Here is a 10306-nt window from a genome sequence, read left to right as displayed (position 1 = left end):
GGGTTAATTCTGGAACTGGATAGTTATTGAGCTCAAATCTATAATTTGATTAAAGATTAATTAATGGTACTTAAGGATCAAGAGGTAATTAGAAGGGTCAAATGGTAATTTTGATCAGTTCTAATTAACGAACCAATAAATAGAGGACATAATTTTATAAATATAATTTGTAAATAGAGGACATCAGTTCTAATCAAAGGGTCAATTGACTACAAGAGAAAACTTTGTAAATATAATTTTATAAATACTTAGAGTGCAATTCCATATTTATAGTGGAGTAATCATGGAATTAATAAATAAGATTATTATATTAAAGAGTTTAATTAATAATATGGTTTATTGGAGTTTCGTATTATAGGTCCATGGTCCGTAGATCACCTCTATCCTACAATGTCAAAGGTAAGGATGTCCAAAGAAAGATTTGTAGAGAGAATGACTAATTGCAAAGGAATAAATTTTCCAGGACAAGGAAATAATTATGTCATAGTTATGAGCAATCGATTAATTATGAATTAATTAATTATTTAATTATATAGTTTTTATTTTGAAAAACTATATGTTAAAATTAATATTAATCTTGTTTGGATTAATATATGTATAGAGAGAGAATAATAAATATCTTATTTAGAATATGATATTTATTTATTTAAAACTAATACTTTAAGATAAAGTTAATTTTGAATTAACTGATATTTATTTTGGGATAAATATATTGTCTTAAATATTAATTAAATAAACAAATGACAGAATTAGGGTAACTCTAATGGTGTGGTCGACACACTAACTGTACAGTGAGTGTGGCGCCACACACGAGGATTTCCTGTACTTGAGATTTGAATTTTGAATTTCAAATAATTTGTTTGTTTAATTTTTTATATTTAATTATTCTTTTTTAAATATGATTTAAATTAAATAATTAAATAAGGTTATACTGATCAGTTTTATTTTAATAAAATAAAGATTAATTAAATTAGTTAATTATCTTTATAAACCTCATTAGAAGCGATATTTTCAAGCAATTGTTTTTCATAGACTGTCAGACTCTCTTTGAGACAGAAGCGATAGTTTTCCTAAACCTGAAAACTATTTAATTCATCTTATCTCTATCAAATCTCTCTAGATCTCATGTGTTGAGTACATCTAGAGAGTCATAAATCAACCTTTTGAATCCTACGTACCCACACACGTCCTTGTGTATTTGAGGATTGGTCTGGAAGATCAAGGTGTGAGCTTTAAGAACTTGGATAGGAAGATCATTGATTTTATACAAAAATACTTGAGGACACTTGATAGGTTACAAGAGGTAATCTATAATCTAATTGTATATGGTTTAATATATATATATAAGTGTACGATCTTGGCTAGTATTAATAATTATTAAAAATGGCTCATTCCCCACTCTGTATCTTTGATTTGCTCTTTTAATACCAACATAACTGAGATTTTTTACGTGGCTCAAGAGTTAAATCTACCTAGTCCACGAGTCACTTGTATTAATGTGTATGCGTTAAAGCTTTGTGAGCAATTCCACAGAGCTTTGGTACAAAATTTGTGCATGAAATTACGAGTGAACAATCCCAGGTATTTATAGACTAGTATGAGATACTCTCATCCATGATTTTAGGAGGGATTTATACAAATATCTTATTTGAATTTTTATTACATAAGACTCAGTCAACTATACAATATCTAAACTAATTCCCTAAAAAATAGGGATAATTCACTTGAATATTATTTTCTTATTCTTTTCAGCGTAATATCGAGTTGATATCGATATTCTCTGAGTTGACATACTCAATTATTCTTTCGAGCTAACTCCCTTGCGTTCAAGCTGAAATAATACATTATTTAATAACTACGAAAATATTGTTAATGGTAAGAATAATTAATCCCGAGCTTAAATATCTCTGAACTCCCTCTCCGAGCATGTATACTCTATTCTCAAAAACTGGGTATAACATGTAGTCTTGTATTATATATTATTATAATATTTGAATTTATATTAATATTATTATTAAATATTTAGTCTTTTGTTAAATATTTGTAATATTCTATTAAAGTTAACAAAAGAAACTGTTAAAACCAAGAAAAATCTTTAAATACACACTTTTATATAGAAGATATATTTTTTTATTTGTGTCTATCTGTATTGGAGCACAATTATAAATAAATATTTTACCAAATGTAATATTTCTATATTTTTGTGCTAAATTAGACACTATATTAACATTATTTATTGGAGATGGCTTTATATCATACACCACTGCTAGGGGCATAAAATTATGCTCAACAACAAACTGAGGAGTGATGGCAGTAAGAAACTGAGCTACAACAAAACCAACTCCATCAAATAATCTCCATAAACATATTAACAATTATCATATTGGAATCTGAATAAAAAATAAACAGAGCATTCCCTTGAAGAGACAATGTTCATATTTGAGTACCATCGTAATGCATCGTTTCCAATGCACATTGACAAACTCGGTGGGAAGGAGCCACTAAGGGCCTGTTTGGCATTATTTTCTGTTTTTTGTTTTGAAATTTTTGTTTTCAGAAATGAGAAACAGAAAACTATTTTTATAGTTTTAAAAATATAATAGGTATTTGGTTAATGTTTTCTAAAACTAGTTGTTTAGTTTTTTTTTCAAAATCTTAAATAAAAAATTAATAAATATATTTACAAATAGAAAAATCTTTTAAATGTTTGTAATAAATAATAAGATAAATTGATGTGAAGTAAAAAATGATGAAAAATAAGGAGTGAGAAAGTAAGGAAAGAAAATTTTAGGAAAGACAAAATTGAGAAGAAGGAAACTGATACAAGAAAAAATGAGAGAGAAGCGATGAGAAAGAAAGTAAAGTGATGAGAGATAAAATGATCAGAGAAAAAATGAGGATATAGTAAGTGATGAGAGAGAAAATGAGAAGAGAGAAAGTGATGAGAGAGAAATTGATGTGACAGAAAGTGGGGATAGAGAAATTGATGAGAGAGAAACTAATGAGAGTGAAATTGATGTGAGAGAAAGTGATGAGAGAGAAAGTGAGGAGAGAGAAAGTGATGTGAGAGAAAGTGATGTGAGTTAATAATAATAAAAAAATTGATGTGGGAAAAAAAAAGTTGGACAAAAATAATTTGAGAACAACAGAAAACAAATTTTTGTTCTCAAAATTTTCAGTTTTTTGTATTTTTTTTTTATAAAAATTGTTTTATGAAAACAATGACAAACACCCTTACTACTTTCATAAAAAAAAAATTAGTTTTTAAAAACAAAAAAATATATTTTTAAGTTAAGAAGCCAAACACCCTCTAAGTTAATGTAGGTAACGAATAAGACAAACAATAGTACTTCCTTGTTATCGATTTAAAAATGTTTATTAAATGAGACACTTATTGTTAGGAATTGTGCCCTTGAAAGCATATGTGTTGGACAACGTTTTATGAAATAAATAATTAAGATGATTTTTTTTTTTACATATATTGATTTTTTGTTATTATTATTTGAATAATATTATATGAATATCATAAAATTCACAAATTCGTTATTGCGACTACAATCTTGTATTGGTATGAGAGGATTATGATAGTAGGGAACGAATTTAAATAGTTCATAGTAAAACAAAGTTACATGGAATCTTTGGATTTAATACTTTAAGTACGGTTCACTAGTATTATGAATATATGTAATCTAAACCGGATTACAGGTGTAGTATGATATCTTAGTGGAAGTATTTTGTATAATGTGGTTATACAAGAACTAGACCCAATATGTTATTAATACTTAACTGAATACTGTTTTGTTTTATAAGTATTAATAAAACATGTCAATAAGATGATCATATACAAATTGATCTTAATCCTGAAGTTATTATGAACTTCTGTTTATGTCATTTGAGACCTTTGATTCACTCGTTATGGTTTGTTCAAATGATCAAGCTGAAAGCTTTTGTTTTGGGGACTCGTTGATATGAATGGTTGGGGACATAATATACAGATATAGAATCTATACATTTCCGAGAGGAATTTAATAATGGTGCTCTTAAGGGTTAGCTTTTGGAACTGAAAGGTTATTGAGCTCAAATTCGTAAATCAGTTTATGAATTAACATTCACTAGTAAAGTTAATGGTACTTAAGAAAACAAGAAATAATTAAATAGGTAAAATGGTAATCTTATCCATGCTTTAATTATAAATCATTAATAGATGATTGAATTGTATGTAATGATTAAATCGATGGACACTTTTTATCTTTAAAAAATACTATGTAAATAAATGTCTATAATTGCAAGAGTGTAGTCTCATATTTTTAGTGGAATAATATTGAGATTAATAAATTAAGTTTATTATATTAAATATATTTAATTAATAATCTAAATTTATTGGAACTTGAAATTATAGGTTTATAGGTTTCCGAGATAGCTCTATCAACATTATTCAAGGTAAGAGTGGAAATCGGGAAAAATTAGGGAAATGACATATTTGGAAGAAATTTGTTCTTCAGGTGCAAATATGTAATTGAGATAATAAACTAATTAATTAATATATTAATTTTTAAAATTAATTAATTTAATTTTCGAAAATAATTATTTAATTATAATTGTAATTTTTGAAATATGTATTTAAATAATTAGAATAATTAATTTTGAATTAGTTAGTTTTATTTATTTAAATAATGTGAAAAGATAATTTAGATAATTCAAATTGGATTTGAATTAGTTTCAAATTTATTCAATAATAAAAATATATATCTCATAAGAATAGTTATCATATTTTAGATATTTTTATAATTTTTGAATAAATAATTATTGCATAATCTATATTTTTATATAAAGGAAAGCCTTAATGAGTTGATATGGCACTCTAAAATCTCACCAAACTATTCTATCTATTTTATCATTTTTTTCACATTTTTTTATTCTACATAATATCAATTTAAACTATATATATATATTCTTAAAGATATCTTAATAAAATTTTATTAAGTAACTGTAACTTAATTATTAATTATAACTATATTTTAAATCTTCAAAAAATATCTAATAGCTATGTAGTCACATTATTTTATTTGTTTTAATGTATATCGAATCGATTTGGGAAGCAAGCTATTTTTGCTTGGATTTTTTTAGCATTCTATAAATAGGGCATTTTTTTTATTGATTCAAAATTATGTCTTGTCAGGGTAAATCGGTGAATCATCCTCCAACACGAGATGTAGTGGAAAATAAGAAAAATTAACCCATGCTTCAAGAACTTCTTTAACATAAAGACGAGTTTTCTTTTATTATAATTATATCTAATTAAGTTCTTTTTTTGCCAAGAAATTGTTGGATTGATACAAAATTTGTGGCGTTTCTTTAAAACAGTTGATTCAAAGTCATGAAAAGGAAAGACTAATGGAGCTTCTTACATAAAGGCTTATAAATTGTATGGAGCTCCTTACAGAAAGGCTTATAAAATATGGCTGGAAAGAAGAAATTAAATCTTTTTCCAGGTACAAATAATTCTCAATTTTTTTTTCTTTTCCAACTTTAATTAATCATTTAATTTGTGAGTTTTCAAAACTATTGAGGAATCAAACTATGTTATATCTATCTTTTTGTTAGGGTTAAATAAAATTTGGAGTGTGTTTCATGTATTTATTTTAATGTATATATCTGAATGGAAATCTCTCTATAGATTTTATGAAGTTACACAATATATATATGGAAGACTTCTCAATGGTTACTACCCATAGATGGATACTAACAATTATGATGATGTGGCAACATAGTTGTAACGACCTAAATTTGCTAATAGGGCTTAGGACCTTGATTAGCGTGCCTGGAGGGCAATAAATGGTTTAATATGTTAACATGTGAATTTATGTGAGTATGTGATAAATAAGATATGCATGTGATATATTTCTGTGTAGCACGATCCGAGACAGTCTTAGGGAGCGGTTAGCCAAAAAGTCATAACGAGGTTGAGAATCCAACTCAGGGCCAGTCGAGGGGTACTTTGGGTATTAGATGTATTATGGGGTTATCGGGTTATGGAAATAAATATTCGGAGATATATTGGAGATTAGAGTGTGTAGGAAAGAATATTGAGGAAAATTAATATTTTGGACCTCGAGGACTTAGCGGGAATTTGGTAAATGACTAAATTGCCCTTGGGTCAATTAAGGATAGAGGCTAAGCTTAAGGGGGTAGCTTGGTCATTTTGTAAGGGTAAAATTAGACACAGTTAAGTAAAAGGAAACTGCTGGAACCAAAGGAAAGAATCAATTATCAGCTCATTTCTCTCTAAGTTGGTTTATTATTTTGGCTTGTGGTGTATGAGCTTGGGAGATTTCAAGCAGAAATCCAAGGCTTGAGGCTTGTTGAGAGAGAGCTTTGAAGGTGGAGGAGCAAAGAAGGCTAGGAATTATCAGTTGAGGTAAGGAGTTTAACCTTAAAATTTCTTGAGTTTCAGTAGAATTGTAGTTTAAATCATGAGCTGCATGTGAATTGTGATTATGATGTTAAGTTTGATTGTGACCTGAGTTTCATGGATGTGTGAACTTATAGCAAAGTTTAGATGGTGTGGTTGAGGGACTTAAACTTAATTTCTAGGTTAAATTGCTGGGCTGAGTTGATTTTGGATGAGATGGTTTGAAGAAAACGTAGGAAAAGATGAAGATTTCTAGGTTTGGAGGTGAGAGTCGCGACCCTAGGAGGGGCATGCCGCAGCCCTTGTGCGCGCGCGCCCATGGGAGGCCATGGAGTTTGATGCGCGCCGCGGCGCTTGGCCAAGTGCGCTGCGGCCCGTGCGTGCTTCAAGGAAGTGCTAGCCGTGGCGCTTGTGGGTAGGGCCGCTACTCTTAGTGCCAGTTTGTGTTTTAAAGTGTGTTTAGGCTTGGGAACTCAAAGGTTAAGGCTCGGGATGGATTTTATCACCCGAATTGATAGGATTCAATGTCCTGGAGATTGTAATTATGGTTCAAAGTTATTTAATGGATTAGAACTTGATGGATGAGTATTGTTAATGAGTTGTGACTAGGGTTTCGGCGAGGCTCAAGTTAGAGGACTGTGCTCGGGATAACGGTGCTCGGAGAGCTCGGGACGCAGGTAAGAAAACCCTTGTTCCCATAGAGCTTGTATCCAGGGCTGCGCCCCAATATGTTTGAATTGCAGGGCGTAGCCCTTTGATTGAATTTGTTAGTGTCCAATATTTATTTATTATGCTATGAATGCTATTGTGTAAATGTTCGGCAAGAGCCGGGAACGGCGCAAGCTGAGGTTGGCAGGGGCCGGGAACGGCGTTGGGCACGTTGAGTGCAAGGCCGAGTACGGCAAGGGGCCGGGAGCAGCGTTGAGCACGTGGAGTGCGAGTTTCCAGGGCGAGACCCTAAAAGGATACCTGGGATATCCTCACGGTGTGGACCGCAAACCCAGGGCCTGGTAAAGCGCCTGGGACAGCTTGGTCGTATGTGTTTAGCCTATTGATGGCCTGTTTATATGCTATGTGTTGATTTTGCATATGTTATCTGTTTGTGAGTTTTCTTGCTGGGCTTCGGCTCACGGGTGCTCTGTGGTGCAGGTAAGGGCAAGGAGAAAGCCAGCCAACCATGAGTGTAGCAGGCATGAGGCGGCGTGTACATGTTTGGCCTGCTTGGCTGCCACAGCCAGTGGATTTTGGGAGATGAATGTAATAAAACCTAGATTTTGTCGTTTAGCCAACTTGGTTGTATTTATATGTTGTAAATATTTCTAAATAGTATTTTGGGATCCCAAGTGTTAAACTTTTATGATTTTCAATGAAATAGAGTTATTTCTAGAGTTTCTACTTTGTTTATGATTTAATTACACTTTTGCTTTAAAAGCCTCGATTAGCGAGTAATTGCATGTTTTTAAACTCACTTAGTAATGACTCTAAAGTAGTATAGCGTTACAATAGTGATTTGGTATAGCAAGTCACCAACAGGTAAATATTTTTTTTCTACATTAATTTCGAATTTAGTTATTTCTTTTTTGTCATAATTAATGTTGTTTCCAACCAATGAGAGACACTAACTATATTTAGAAATTGACATGTATTTGAAAAATGAAAAGTTTACAATATTATATTTTCATAATAAATACATGTTTTTCATTAGGTAACCCTTCCAAAAATTTGAAAAAATCAAAATTTATTTTTAGAAATATCAATTAATAACTATAAATATCGACTATTGATTTTAATCCAATGGTTAATATTAAAATAACCATCCATGGGTAGTAACCATTAAGATTGCACCCTATAAATATATATATATATATTTTAAAGTCATTTTGCACTCTAGCCTAGTTTTAATAATTTTTGCAAAATGACCTCTCATAATTTAGATAGCTAGTCGAAAATTTAGACAGGTGGTCGAAAAATTTAGACAGCTAGTCGAAAATTTTAGATAGCTGGTCGAAAAATTTAGACAACTGGTCGAATTTTAGACAGAGACCATTTTATAAAAAATTATCAACAGTAGGTCAGAGTGCAAAACTACTTAAAAAAAAGAGGCTATTTTCACAAACTTCTCTATATATATTTATACATGACATGCTACAAAGTGACAATATAAATAAATAAATATATATATATATATGTAACGTGTAACAGCTAAAGAAACACAATAATTATCATCATTACTAATAATTTTTCAAAAGAAGTTATGTGTAAATATATAATTTTGTAGTATATGTATCTATAAATTATTTTTACTTTGCTGATCTTTTTCTCTCTCTAGAATGATAAAGAAAATCTATGTGTGTGTATTCAGGATCATCACTTCCATTATTGTTTCAAGAAAATGATCAGGATCAAGGTACTTCGAATACCATTTCCATTGTTGAACATATCACAATTTCTCACACAATAGGTACTTCAAGAAAAAAGAGCATGTATTATTATTCACTACTACAAAAAAGGCTTTTCTCTGCGGTTTTTTTACTCAATACATTGCAGTTTTCGAGAGTATTGAAAAGCGCAATGTATTCGACCGCAGAGAAAAGTGTTACGCAAACCGCGGAGAAAAGCTACACTTTTCTCTGCGGTTGTAGTAAGCCAACCGCGGAGAAAAGAAAGCTTTCTCTGCGGTTGTAATAAACAAACCGCAGAGAAAGCTCTCTTTTCTCCGCGGTTTGCTTATTACAACCGTAGAGAAAGCTTTCTTTTCTCCGCGGTTGGCTTACTAAAACCGCAGAGAAAAGATCTTAATAAAAAAAAAAATTCAATTTCGGTTGATAACCCAGCATTTTTACTTCTAAAAATAATTAATTTTCAATTTTAATTATAAATAATTATTTTCAATAGTATAACTAATTTGTTAAATTGTTATATATACATTTCATATCTAATACAAAATAATTGGCTAGTAATGAATCAAAGACTTTAATCATTCTAACCAATATAAGTTAGCACTTTAATCTTACATACATACAAAATTTTAGATTTCATAAACAAATGGCATTAATCTAGCTAACCAATCACTTTGTAGTGGTAGTAGATCCTCTTTGACATTGAATTGCTTTTTGTCAAACCACTGCAAAATTGAAAATTTAATATAGATTAGATAATTAAATACTATATCTAGTTTTTCCTAAGCAAAAAAGAGTTTAAAATATAACATACTTTCTTCTTGATAACTTCTGCTGGATTCGGTGCATTTACAAGATCATAAATGTATCTTAGTACATAATAACCACATTCATGACTTTCAGGTTGTTTTGGACAAGAACCTCTCACCAATTTTGTAAATGTGCCGATGTATTCATTTTCCAAACATTGTGTGTATGCTCTACAAAAATTAAAATTAATTAAATACATATTATGCTCTCAACTTTTAAAAATTAATAATGCATACATTACAATTGAAGAACTTACTTTTCCATAACCTTCGTAATTATTGGTGGAGATTTATGATTTTTTAAAGGGTCCAAAATTATGGTCATCCCCCGCATCATCACGAGCACCAACATCCAATGTCGACTAAAATAATAATAAAATATGATTATTATAAAATTAAAATTCAACCATAGTAGTGATAATGTTTAAGTAGTTCGTTCTTACTCAACAATCCAAGGAATGAAATATATTTGGCCTCGTCTATCCATAGTCATCATCCATTTGGCTATAAGATCCACCGTATAGTTTTTACTTTCATCATTGCCAATAGAAAGATGTTCGGTGTCAAAAAATTTATATAATTGTCGTGAATTTGGGTGCATGCTTTCCCAAATACATCTGTAGAGAATCAATCATTCATATTACATTTTCAATTAATAAATTAATATCGTCAAAAAAAAATTGGGC

Source organism: Humulus lupulus, chromosome 1, assembly GCF_963169125.1.
Source record: "Humulus lupulus chromosome 1, drHumLupu1.1, whole genome shotgun sequence".
NCBI classification, from domain to species: domain Eukaryota; kingdom Viridiplantae; phylum Streptophyta; class Magnoliopsida; order Rosales; family Cannabaceae; genus Humulus; species Humulus lupulus.
Note: the sequence above shows the minus strand (reverse complement) of the source record.